The sequence below is a fragment of the Physeter macrocephalus genome, chromosome 2 (assembly GCF_002837175.3).
Source record: "Physeter macrocephalus isolate SW-GA chromosome 2, ASM283717v5, whole genome shotgun sequence".
Taxonomy (NCBI): Eukaryota; Metazoa; Chordata; class Mammalia; order Artiodactyla; family Physeteridae; genus Physeter; species Physeter macrocephalus.
Window position 1 is genome coordinate 105,023,633 of NC_041215.1, and position 13,659 is coordinate 105,037,291.

General features: G+C 43.2%; 1 protein-coding gene across 1 annotated transcript in view; it reads left to right on the forward strand.

Moving 5' to 3' along the window:
• Nucleotides 1-11,149: 11,149 nt before the first annotated feature.
• The window catches only part of CASP8 (caspase 8), a 50,967-nt gene continuing 48,457 nt past the window's right edge, over nt 11,150-13,659 (forward strand). The window contains exon 1 of the mRNA XM_007112917.3: nt 11,150-11,286. The gene's annotated coding sequence lies outside the window, so the exon portion shown is untranslated. The remainder of the gene's footprint in view (nt 11,287-13,659) is intronic.

Sequence of the window (13,659 nt, forward strand, 5' to 3'; positions counted from 1 at the left end):
TCTAGGAATGAATTGAGGAGGAATTTCTATGAATCAGAAAGAAAGTGACAAAAAGTTCATCCGCATTTGATTAAAGGCTGGAATCCTGCCAATCTATGTGGTTGTGACAAGAAAGATTTACCAAGCAGAAGTATACTTTTGTTAACATCTTTCTCCATGATCACAAGTTCTAAATTAGCTACAGCCAAAATAAAAGTTTTATGTTTAAGTTAAAATTCTATCTACAGATTTGATTTATCAATGAGATATTTTGGCAGTATTTTCTTTTTCATTATTAAAAATTCACCTGTATCGTTATCATGAAAAAAAAGTTCAACTGCAAAATGAATAAAGGATATGAACAAGTATTTCATAGAAGAAATAAAAATGAACAATAAAGTTATGAAAACTCAATCTTCCTAGTAATTGCACAAAACGAACTAAAACAATGAGATACTACCCCTCAGATTAATAAAAGTTAAAGAAAAAAAACGATTGGAAAGGGTGTAAGGAAATGGGCACTTTTATGTGTTGGAAATATAAATTGGTGCAGCCTTTTAGGGAAAGCGATTTCACCATATCTTTCAAAAATTTAATTGTACAATTCTAGGACAGAGCAATTCATTCCTCTTCCAGGAATTTTCCCAGAAACAGTCATGTTCACAAAAACACATGTTCAGTACAGCACCCTGTATAATAGCCCAAATTTGAAACTACCCACAAACTACCCAAACTGGAAACTATTCCTTACATAGAGGAATGGCTAAGTAAATTTTACAAGTATATGATGATGTACTAGGCATGAATTAAAAGAATGAATTAGGATTATAGGTACAGACCTGGAATGATGCCCATTATATCTTGAAAAGTAAAAAGAAAGAAAGCTATAATATGCAGTATAACCCCTAACTGACTATATATACAATATATATATTATACATATATAATATATATATAATATATAAAATATATATATAAAATATATATTATACATATATTATATATATATATTAGAGTCCAGTCAGAAATGGAAACCACATCTGTAATTTAATTTGAAAGGGAAAATTTAATTGGAGGAATGATTAACCAGTTAAAGAAGGTTAACTGCTCAAGGTAAAATATCTCCAGAGCTGAGGGCGAGTACCCAAGGAAGGAAGAAATTTGGAAGACTTCTCCCCAAGACCCCAAGGTTGGGAATCAGAAATGGTAAAAGAAGAGACTTCCCTGGCAGTCCAGGGGTTAAGACTCCATGCTTCTACTGTAGGGGTCATGGTTTTGATCCCTGGTGGGGGGACTAAGATCCTGCATGCTGAGGGGCAAAAAAAAAAAAAGAACTGGTTGAAGATGTGGCTGAGCCCACAGACGATAGAGAAGTTCCCGAGGGGGATCACAGGCCAGAGCTCGTCTGCAGTCAGCAAGTGGAGCTGGTGAGCAGGGGGCTGCCCACGGGGGCCTGATACAGTTCTCGGCAGCGGGCCCCATGAGCAGCAGCCCCAACCAGGAAGAGAAACCTCTCCCTCCGTTCTCGTTCACCCTGGTCCTCCAGTGCCCTCTACCTACAAAGCCTAAGAGTGTGCCAGCTGGCAAAAGAGATATTTTACACTGTGTAGCTACAGTGTCACCACGCCAGACTAAGAAGAGTAGATTTGAGCTGAGAGGCAATACATTGATTGACTCTGGCATGGTATACTGACCCTGCTTCTGTAAACGAAATGGTATATATGGCATATATAATGGTATAGCATCTATGGTATGTGCATAGATGCTATAATAATGTTTGTTCACACTTATTATGTGTTTACTCAGCGTGCCAGGAACTGTTCTAAATATTTTGCAAGTATTTCATTTTCATAATCACCCTCAAATGCAGGAGTTGTTAATATCTCTATGAATGAGGAAACTGAAGCACCGAGCTGTTAAATAATTTGCCCAAGGTCACACAGCTAGCAAGTAGCAGAGTAAGAGTCACGATGTCTTTACAAACATAGAAAAGAGACTGAAAGAATCAAGATGTTAACAGTGGTGACCTCTCAAGGTGGCATCGAAGAGGCCATAGGAGAGGTTTTCACTTTTTTTTTTGGCCACGTGCACGGCTTGTGGGATCTCAGTTCCCCCACCAGGGATTGAACCCAGCCCCCGCAGTGAAAGCGCGGAGTCCTAACCACTGGACCGCCAGGGAATTCCTGGTTTTCATGTTTTTATCGGTGCTTTAAATAAATAAATAAGTACAGTGATAAACTACTGCTTTTTATTTTGTTTTTGTATCTGTGGGAGGGTTTTTTGGGGGTGGGAATGTTGTATTTTTCAAAGAAGTAACTAAAATAATTGATAAATGACAACTCTTGGTGCCAGGCAGTAAGAAACAAGTGAACCAGCAGAACTGCAGGCAGCATGGGAGGGAGGGGGTGGCAGTGGCCCGAGCGAAGGATGGGAAGAGGTTGAGTCACCGCGAGCGCTGGTTTCTGGTTTGTGTCTGGTGTGATCTGTGACTGGTTATCCGTGCTGAGCTTCCTGCCTGCCCTCCCAACCCCAAGAGCTTCAGAGTGTAGGTGACTGTGGCTGCCTGAGAGAATTAGCATTTATGGAGCTCTTGTAAGAGAACATCCGTAAGCGCGACTCCCCAGGGCAACCTTATCAGGTAGTCATTTTTTATCTCTATTTCCCATGTGAAAAGACCAAGACTCAGGGGAGCAAAGGAAGGCGTCCAGATCCTCGGCGACAGGCAGAGCTGAATGCAGCTCTGCCTGATTCCAGAGTCCAAGCTCACCCAGCTGCTTTCTATATGCATAGTAAAAGACTAGGCTTCTTTCCCCAACTGCCTGCTTCTGGAAGGCTCACCCTGGTGGCTGACATAGCAACTTTAGATCCTTCCCCAGAAACTGAGGGCTGCAGGTCAAGTTGTCAGTAGAGGGAGAGCCAGGCCGGAGGTGCTGACATTGGCTTTCAATGCACCATCCCCCCTCCTTCCTTCTAGGAGCAGCCCCTGGGCATGCCCGTTATATCTTGATAAGTCCACGTTCAGGCTGTGTGGGGTTGGGCCTGGGCATGCTGCGTGCAGCTGGCCACGCTGCGTGCAGCTGGCCACGTGAACTCTGGGAGCGTTGACATGAGCCTGGAATTTCCAGAGGAAACTGTGGGGGATGAGAAGTGGTGGAGGCCGCTGCTGTGCTCAGTCCAGACATGGAGGCACTGACTAGAGTCGGTGCCGACGGGAACCCACCCACCCACTAATAACTAGAGTGGTTATTAGTCCACTCTAGTTACCAGCCTGCTGTGTATGCATGGTGGAGGGTGGCGTTTAGCCAAGCTCTTTTTTTTTTTTTTTTTTCGGGACGCGGGGCCCTCACTGCTCTGGCCTCTCCCGTCGCGAAGCACAGGCTCCGGACGCGCAGGCTCAGCGGCCATGGCTCACGGGCCCAGCCGCTCTGCGGCATGTGGGATCTTCCCGGACCGGGGCACGAACCCGTGTCCCCTGAATCGGCAGGCAGACTCTCAACCACTGCACCACCAGGGAAGCCCCCTTTTCTTAAAATTAGAATTTTAGTCTATCTTTGTTTAATGTAATTATTTATATAATTATTTAAATAATGTATATAATTTTTATAATTTATATGTAGTTTTATAGTTTTACTTGTATCTGATCCATAAACTTTTTTTGCTTATATCCATGTACAAGAGCTATAAGTGTAAAGCATTTATATGTAGCTTTATGTTTATATATACTTAAATAACATTATAATAAATGAAATAAAATTTGGAAAAAATACAGAAGCAATACAAAACAAACAAAGAAGAAGAATGGTGTGACATGATTTTTTCAATGAAAGAATAAATTGAGCTGAAAAAGTGTCAGTTATTTCGACCCTCCACTTAAATCTTCATAGTCTTTGACTTTCTTCGTCAGATTCCTAACCATTTGGAGTCCTTTCAATGTGTCTCAATTTTTTTCTCTGGTAGGATTTCTTTCTCTATCTTTATGAAAACACCCAGCAAGGTCTAGGAGGAAAAACAGAAAATCAGACCAGAAATGTCATATTTTTTTAAATGAAAACTTTTAATTGAAATATTATACAAATACTGAGGAATGCACAAGAATTATAAATGTACAGCTTAGATCATTTTCATTTATAGACAGTTTTTTTTTTACTTCCTTTTTTCTTTTCCAAACCAAGGGTTTCACTACTTTTTTTTTTTTTTTTTTTTTCACAGGTTTGAGCCCTGGTCTGGGAAGACCCCACATGCCACAGAGCAACTAGGCCCGTGAGCCACAACTACTGAGCCTGCGCGTCTGGAGCCTGTGCTCCGCAACAAGAGAGGCCGCGACAGTGAGAGGCCCACGCACCACGATGAAGAGCGGCCCCCGCTCGCCGCAACTAGAGAAAGCCCATGCATAGAAACGAAGACCCAACACAGCCAAGAATAAATAAATAATTTTTTTTAATTGGATAAAAAAATGCGGCAGGAACCCGCGTGCCCTGCATCGGCAGGCGGATTCTCAACCACTGCGTCACCAGGGAAGCCCCACTACTTTAAAAAAAAAATAAGTTTCAGGGCTTCCCTGGTGGCGCAGTGGTTGAGAATCTGCCTGCCAATTCAGGGAACACAGGTTTGAGCCCTGGTCTGGGAAGACCCCACATGCCACAGAGCAACTAGGCCCGTGAGCCACAACTACTGAGCCTGCGCATCTGGGGCTTGTGCTCCACAACAAGAGAGGCCGCGACAGTGAGAGGCCCACGCACCACGATGAAGAGTGGCCCCCACTCGCCGCAACTAGAGAAAGCCCTCGCACAGAAAAAAAGACCCAACACAGCCAAAAATAATAAATAAATAAATTTTAAAAAAAAGTTTCAGGTGCACAGCATTATAATTCGACAACTGTATACACTACAAAGTGACCACCACCACAAGTCTAGTTGCCATCCATCCCCCTACAGTTGACCCCTTTCATCTATTTCCCCCACCCCCTGACCCCCCCTCCCTTCTGGTAACCACTAATCAGTTCACTGTATCTATGAGTTTGTTTTTGTTTCATTTTGTTTGTTCATTTGTTTTGTTTTTGATGTTTTGCTTGTTTTAGATTCCACCTATGAGTGAAATCACATGGTATTTGTCTTTCTCTGTATGACTTATTTCAGTTAGCAGAATACCTTCAAGGTCCATGCATTTTGTTGCAAAAGGCAGGATTTCATTTTTTTTATATGGCTGAGTAGTATTCCATTTTCTTTACTCATCCATTGAGGGTAGGTTGCTTCCATACCTTGGGTATTGTAAATAAAGCCACAGTGAACATATGGGTGTATACATCTTTTTAAATTAGTGTTTTCTTGTTCTTTGGATAAATACCCAGAAGTGGAATAGCTGGGTCATATGGTAGTTCTATTCATAACCTTTTGAGACATCTCCATACTCTTTTCCATAGTGGCTGCACCAAGTTACAGTCCCACCAATGGTGTACAAAGATTCCCTTTTCTCCATATCCTCGCCAACATTTGTTATTTCTTGTCTTTTTGATCAGAGGCATTCTGACAGTTGTGAAGAGCTATCTCATTGTGGCTTTGATTTGCATTTCTCTAATAATTAGTGATGTTGAACATCTTTTCTTGTGTCTGTTTGCCACCTGTATGTCTTCTTTGGAAAAATGTCTATCTAGAGCCTCTGCCCATTCTTCAATAGGGTTGTTTTGCGGTTGTTGTTGAGTTGTATGAGTTCTTTATATAGTGTTGATATTACCTCCTTATCAGGCATAAGATTTACAGATATCTTCTCCTATTCAGTAGGTTGCCTTTTCATCTTGATCAAGTTTCCTTTGCTGTGCAGAATTTTTAGTTTGACACTGGTCTTTTCTTTCTCTCTTCTCCTTCTGGGACCCATACAACATGAGCGTTATTCTGCTTGATGTCCCAACAGTCCTTAAAGTTTTTTTTTTTTTTTGGCTGCGCCTTGTGGCTTGTGGGATCTCAGTTCCCCAAACAGGGATCAAACCTGAGCCCTTGGCATTGGAGGCGCAGAATCCTAACAACTGGACCGCCAGGGAATTTCCAAAGGTATCCTTACTTTATAAAATTCCTTTTTCGTTTTGCTGCTCTGAGTGAGTTCCATTGCTTTGTCTTCCAGCTCACTGATTCACTCTCCTACCTCACCCAGCCTGCTGTTGAACCCCTCTAGTGTATTTTCCACTTCAGTTATAACTTCCATTTAGTGCTTTCTTACACATCCTATCTCTTTGTTGAAGTTCTCACTGTGCTCATCCGTTATTCTCCCGAGTTTGGTGAACATTTGGATGGCAGGTGCACCACATGCCAGCCAGGTAGAAGTTAACCAGGAGAAGCCATCATGAACCAAGCCCCTGGGTGGTCCAAGAGGTCTTTATACCCGGGCCCCCATTGGGCTGGTGGAGGTGATGGCTCCTCAGGCAAGATGTCTGGTAGGCAGAGGGGCATTCCTGAGACATTTTCAAGGAGTTGTGAGAGCCCAGATGGGCAAGGTTTGTCCATTCCAGTATGTCTCCTGCCTGCCCACTCCTGTATCTCTATTTTACTATGGAGGATCTTGAGTCACTCCCACCCAGGAATTTGAGGCCTCTGCTCAGCCCCACAACATGACTGGGATTTCTGGTCTCAAGATTACTTCATGACCATGGATCATACACTTAGTATCCACCAATGCCCAATAACAGGCCAACAGTTGTCCCTCAAAGGGTGTGTACATTCCAGCTGACTCCAGGAGCTTATGTGTCCAAAAGCCCAACAGGCACCTATGACCTGTGGCACTGTCCTTCTGCCGTAGGCTCCAATTTGCAAACAGGGAGATTGCTGAGACTTGTAACTCAAATGGCAGATGTGGTTCTGTGTGGCCCAGGGGAAGGACGGCCTGGGTGGCCCATTGGAGGGTTTCCAGGGCATCCTGTTTGTCAGAAGTCTCACTCACACGTAGTGACCTTTCTGTTAAACTGATAGGTGGGTGCTGTCAAGATCCCACAGGGGGAATGTGAGCGAGTGAGTAGCTGAATAGTCCCACCAGTCACTGGGCCTTCTTTCTATTTGTTGGGGGAAGAGAGGACCAAAAGTTTGGCAATTGTCTCCTCTGAAATGAGAAGCCACGCCCCTTCCCAGATTATGGTCAAGGATTTCAGTTAGGTATTAGGACTCTGTGATGTGTCTGTGTTCATAGCCTAGTTGTGTTGCTGCATGTGGACCAACAGAGGGTCCAGTCCTTGCTGGGTTGTGCCCTGGTCTGAGCCCACCAGGAGGAGGCATTAACAGCCTCCAGGAGCAGAGCTTTTCCACAGTAAGGATCCACCTGATGGCAGATAGTTCAGGAACTTATGTTGCCTTGTGGAAGGATGTTAAAGGTATGTTGTAACCCATTTCACATAGAGGAAAACTGATCCTGATGATCGAGTGAGAAGGATGCTGAAAAAGGCATTTGCAATGTGAACTGTCACATATCAAGTTCCCTCAGCTTGGGCAATAGTGTCTGTGACAGTCACAGTGTCAGGTACCACCAGCACAAGGGCAGCAGCACAGCGTTGAGCTCCCTGTAATCAATGGTAAGTTTCCAGGCACCTGAAGTTTTGTGCACAAGGCAAACAGGACTGCTGAATAGAGTCTCACACAGCACTTTGGCTTCCTTGGGGTCAGCAGTGAGGGCAGTTATTTCCTTTTCTTCCCTAGGCAGCTGATACTGTTTTGGGGGTACAACAGCACTAAGCACTTGTAGTCAGGCAGGTTCAAGGTCTTCCACGTGCCCCAGTGAGATGACCCTAACTGCAGCAGTTCCCATCAGAGGTAGAGGGTGAAGGTGATTGGGGGTCCACACAGACAAATCATCAATACCATGAACACATTCAGTGGTGGTGGGGGGGCATAATAAGGGAGGTTTACAGGGACTTGAAGGGATCTATCCATAGTCAGGTTTGGGCAAAGTTCCTGGTAAGGGGGGTGGCCTCAGCCCCCAAACCAGAGCACATTGTCTGTTCGGTGCTCATCTTGGTGCCAGGGGTTGGAAGACCACAGTCACTGGTGCATGAATAACTAGAAAGGCCCAAGAAGTGCAATACTTCCCCCACCATTGAAATCTAACCTCAGCATCTGGCCTCTCGTCCCTCAGCTTAACCCCCAGTCTTGTTTACTTTTGAAAGCTGAGAGGTCTGGGGCTCTCTGATTTATCTCTAGTTCATCAGGAGGGGTGAAAATAGTACCTGCATTAGCCAAAAATCAGTCACTGGGCAGACCCAGCGAGCCGCTGGTCAAACCCTCCATGGCCTGGTACCTGCATGAGTTCCTTGGTGGGGAGCCCATCAATTTCCTCATCTGAGACCTACTCATTGAGTAAGTGGACTCAGAGACCTCTTGGGCGAAGCCCCTTTTCGGATTGTCCAGGAGACCAGTTTTGCCTCACACTTTCTATTGATCTTTCTGTGATGCTATTTGGTGGTAGCCACTTTTTTCTGTGCCTGGGAATTTGTTAGTTAAGAACTGGACCTCACGAGGAGATTTACTTGCATTTAATAACTAGCAGGAGGAGCATCAACAAACCTAGAATTCTGAGTCTGGTTAACAATCTCATCATCTACTGTTCACAGTTCCTCAGTATGGACCCAAGGGACCACCAGGATATCCTGGCTCTGGGTTTGGAGTGAGACATGGGTCCCAGGCTGGTCCTGCTGACCCAGCAGCTGCCCCAAGTGTTGGGTGGGGGATTCATCACTGACACCGCCCTGTACTCGAATCAAGGGCAGTTCCCCCACTATCTTTCTGCTTAGCCACTCTCTTCCCAGTCCTGCTGGAGAGAGAGCAGGTTTTTCTTTACTTATTGTTTTCTTTTATTTTGTTCTTTTAAATCTTTGCCTTTTGGCAGCTCTATGTTGTAGACCTCTCTAGTTCTCAGTCTGGCATATATAGGAGATGAAAAGAAAGCCAAGGGGACAAAACAGGGTGTCTTTCCTCAAATCTTCAGATCCCTCCCCAGTCTGCTGCTTCTTGGCACACTTGAGAGCCCTTGTGTGATTGTGGAATTATTTTCAGGGTATTTAGTTGTACTTAGAGGGAAGGAATGGTAAAAAGTGAATCTGTGGGCTTCCCTGGTGGCGCAGTGGTTGAGAGTCCGCCTGCCGATGCAGGGGACACGGGTTCGTGCCCCGGTCCGGGAAGATCCCACGTCCCGCGGAGCGGCTGGGCCCGTGAGCCATGGCCGCTGAGCCTGCGCGTCCGGAGCCTGTGCTCCGCAACGGGAGAGGCCACGGCAGTGAGAGTCCCGAGTACCGCAAAAAAAAAAAAAAAAAAAAAAAAAAGTGAATCTGTGACATTGTGTCTCAGAACTAAAAGTTCTCCCCTCATTTAAAAAATTTCATTTTTATTTTTTAATTTTTATTTTATATTGGAGTGTAGTTGATTTACAATGTTGTCTTAGTTTCAAGTGTGCAGCAAAGTGATTTAGTTATACATGTACATGTATCTATTCTTTTTCAAATTCTTTTCCCATTTAGGTTATTACAGAATATTGAGCAGAGTTCCCTGTGCTATACAGTAGGCCCTTGTTGGTTATCTGTTTTAAATATAGTAGTGTGTATATGTCAATCTCAAACTCCCAATTTATCTCTTCCCCCGACTTTTTCCTTTGGTAACCATGTTTGTTTTCGTTTTTTAAAAAGTTTTATAAACTTATTAATTTTATTTATTTATTTTTGGCTGAGTTGGGTTTTCGTTACTGCGCACGGGCTTTCTCTAGTTGTGGCGAGTGTGGGCTACTCTCCTTCGTTGTGGTACATGGGCTTCTCATTGTGGTGCCTTCTCTTGTTGAGGAGCACGGGGTCTAGGTGCGTAGGCTTCAGTAGTTGTGGCATGCAGGCTCTAGAGTGCAGGCTCAGTAGTTGTGGAGCACAGGCTTAGTTTCTCCGAGGCATGTGGGATCTTCCCAGACCAGGGCTTGAACCCGTGTCCCCTGCATCGGCAGGTGGATTCTTAAACACTGCGCCACCAGGGAAGCCCAACCATGTTTGTTTTCTAAGTCTGTGAGTCTGTTTCTGTTTTGTAAATAAGTTCATTTGTATCATTTCTTTTAAGATTCCACATATAAGCGATATCATATGATATTATTTGTCTTTCTCTCTCTGACTTACCTCACTTAGTATGATAATCTCCAGGTCCATCCATGTTGCTGCAAATGGCATTATTTCATTCTTTTAAATGGCTGAGTAATATTCCATTGAAAATATGTACCATATCTTTACTCATTCTTATGTCAACAGACATTTAGGTTGCTTGCATGTCTTGGCTATTGTAAACAGTGCTGCAATGTACACTGGGGTGCATGTATCCTTTTGAACCATGTTTTTCTCCAGATATATGCCCAGGAGTGGGATTGCTGGATCATATGGTAGCTCTATTTTTAGTTTTTTAAGGAATCGCCATACTATTCTCCGTAGTGTCTGTACCAATTTACATTCCCACCAACAGTGTAGGAGGGTTCCTTTTTCTCCATGCCCTCTTCAGCATTTATTGTTTGTAGATTTTTTGATGATGGTCATTCTGAACAATGTGAGGTGGTACCTAGTTGTAGTTTTGAGTTGCATTTCTCTAATAATTAGCGATGTTGAGCATCTTTTCATGTGTCTATTGCCCATCACCCCCGTCATTTTAATATAAGAAAAAATTCAAACTGAATCACATCATGAGGGCTAGAACTTTTTCTGTTCCTTTTGCTGCTTTATGCCAGAACAGTATCTGGCTCAAAATAGGGTCTTTCTCTCTCCCCCCGCCCCTGTGTGTATGTATATAGACATATAAACATACATATAGACATATATATATATATATATATGCTCTCTCTATATATATATTTAAATGAATGAATGTCTTAACTTACTAGAGTCCTAGAAGAAAAACAGTTGAGTCCCTGAATGAAAAAAAGAACATATTAAATGCACTCATTAAGTGTTTGAACTGAAAGTGTTCTTAGAAATTATCTAGCCTAACTCCCTCCTTTTGGAATGTAGAAATTGGACTGAGACCTAAATTGACCAGCCCAGACTCCAGTTTGGATACCTCACTTCCCTGGCATGTTCTCTCTCCTCTCCTCTGCATGACTGGTCATGAAGCCAAGACATGGAAGAGGGCGTGTCTCATTTCCTGCTCTCCTCCCCACCCTCTCACGCTGATTTTCTGAGTCTGTTCTGCCTGTGGAAACCCCAGCAGTTGTGTTCACAGGAACGCTAGCAATATGTTCTTCATTTGACTTTCATTATATTTTTGAGGCGTTTCTTGGCAAGAACACATCCCAGAAAGAAGCATCTGTATTGGCCTTCTGGTAAGATTTATCTGGAATTTTAGGAAGGAACTGATTTGTTTCTGGAGCAGTCTAGGCTGGTGGCCCCAGGGACGCCCAGGTGATACTTTCTTTTAATTGAATATACACACACACATATATATATGTGTGTGTGTGTGTGTGTGTGTGTGTGTGTGTGTATGTTTTACAACTTTCTTCTGAAATCAACCGAGAGCCCATTTGGGGTTGGTTTTGCCTTTGGGGTTGGAGATCCTTTATCCTGGCTCTGACTTTCCCCTCAGCTCTGCTTTGCCCCAGGGGTTGCAGGATTTCTTAGACTTCTCCTTGGCCCAACCAGTTAATGAATAACAGCCTCAATTTTTGAGGTCCAAACACGCTACTTCCTTAGTCATGGTGATTAATCCTCTCTCTTTTTCCACTGCTTAAATAATTAACAAGACAAAGAAAGATATCCAGAACAATATAATAGGAAATGTAGGGCAAGAAAATCATGGGGAAGTTGCCAAGTTGTATGAAGGTCCTGCTTAAGGGACTCTGGTATGTAACCAGCTTGTGCGCTGAATGAATATCCAACCAGATCTAGTGGGGATGCGGCTGACAGAAGTGGCCCGTGACAGACGATCCCAAGTGGCAAAATCATCAGTTTAGGTTTTCAGCCTGAGTGTGTCTTTCAGTTAATACTCATTTCAAAACAAGATGCAAATTTTCCTTCAGAAAATCATTTGAAGGATTTCCATTTTGGAGGTGTTGATCCACAGTATCGAAGGGGCTGGGATGCAGAGGAGGCACCTTTATGATGTCTAGCGGTGGCCCTGTGTGCATCTGTTTATCATTCTAGTCATGCTGTTCTGCAATACCCCTTCTTACTAACCAGCACATCTTAGAGATTGCTCCGTATCATAACTTCTTCTCCTGTTCCCTGCCTGCCTTTTTACTCTTAATGGCATCCTCTTCTGAACAGAAACTCTTAATTCTGAAACAGTCCAGCTGACCCTTTTTTTCCCCTATGGTTAGCACTTTTGGTATCCTATTTAAGAGTCCATCATGAAGACATTCTCTTAGGGTTTGTTATAAAAGCATTGTTGCTTTGCTTTTCATATTTAGATTTATGATCCTCTAGATTTGAATTTTCTGTAGGTAAGAGATAAAGATTCATTTTTATATGGCTATCCAACTGATCTGTCATTATTTATATAAAGACCATTCTTTCTTAACTTCATTGCAGTGTCATCTTTATCTATTAATCGGTGATCTTATATGAGTGAGAGTTTTTTTTAAGTAATAGACTTTATTTTTAGAATAGCTTTAGAAAAAAATGGAAAAACTGAACAGAAAGTACAGAGTTCCCATATGCCTCCACACCATCCTTCTTCTCTCCACACCTTTTCCTCTATTATTACATTTTTAATTTTTGAATTTTATTTTATTTATTTTTTTATACAGCAGGTTCTTATTAGTTATCCATTTTATACATATTAGTGTATACATGTCAATCCCAATCTCCCAGTTCATCCCTCGCCCACCACCCTCCCCCACCACTTTCCCCCCTTCGTGTCCATACGTTTGTTCTCTACATCTGTGTCGCAATTTCTGCCCTGCAAACCGGTTCATCTGTACCATTTTTCTAGGTGCCACATATACGCATAATATATATTTGTTTTTCTCTTTCTGACTTACTTCACTCTGTATGACAGTCTCTAGATCCATCCACTTCTCTACAATTGACCCAATTTCGTTCCTTTTTATGGCTGAGTAATATCCCATTGTATAGATGTAGCCCATCTTCTTTATCCATTCATCTGTCTGTGGGAATTTAGGTTGCTTCCATGTCCTGGCTATTGTAAATAGTACTGCAGTGAACATTGGGGTGCATGTGTCTTTTTGAATTATGGTTTTCTCTGGGTGTATGCCCAGTAGTCAGATTGCTGGGTCATACGGTAATTCTATTTTTAGTTTTTTAAGGAACCTCTATACTGTTCTCCATAGTGGCTGTATCAATTTACATTCCCACCAACAGTGCGAGAGGGTTTCCTTTTCTCCACACCCTCTCCAGCAGGTTCTTATTAGTTATCCATTTTATACATATTAGTGTATACATGTCAATCCCAATCTCCCAGTTCATCCCTCGCCCACCACCCTCCCCCACCACTTTCCCCCCTTCGTGTCCATACGTTTGTTCTCTACATCTGTGTCGCAATTTCTGCCCTGCAAACCGGTTCATCTGTACCATTTTTCTAGGTGCCACATACCACTCCGTGGCATGTGGGATCATCCTGGACCGGGGCACGAACCCATGTCTCCTGCATAGGCAGGCGGACTCTCAACCACTGCGCCACCAGGGAAGCCCTCATTGTAGTTTTGATTTGCATTTCTCTAATAATTAGTGTTGTTGAG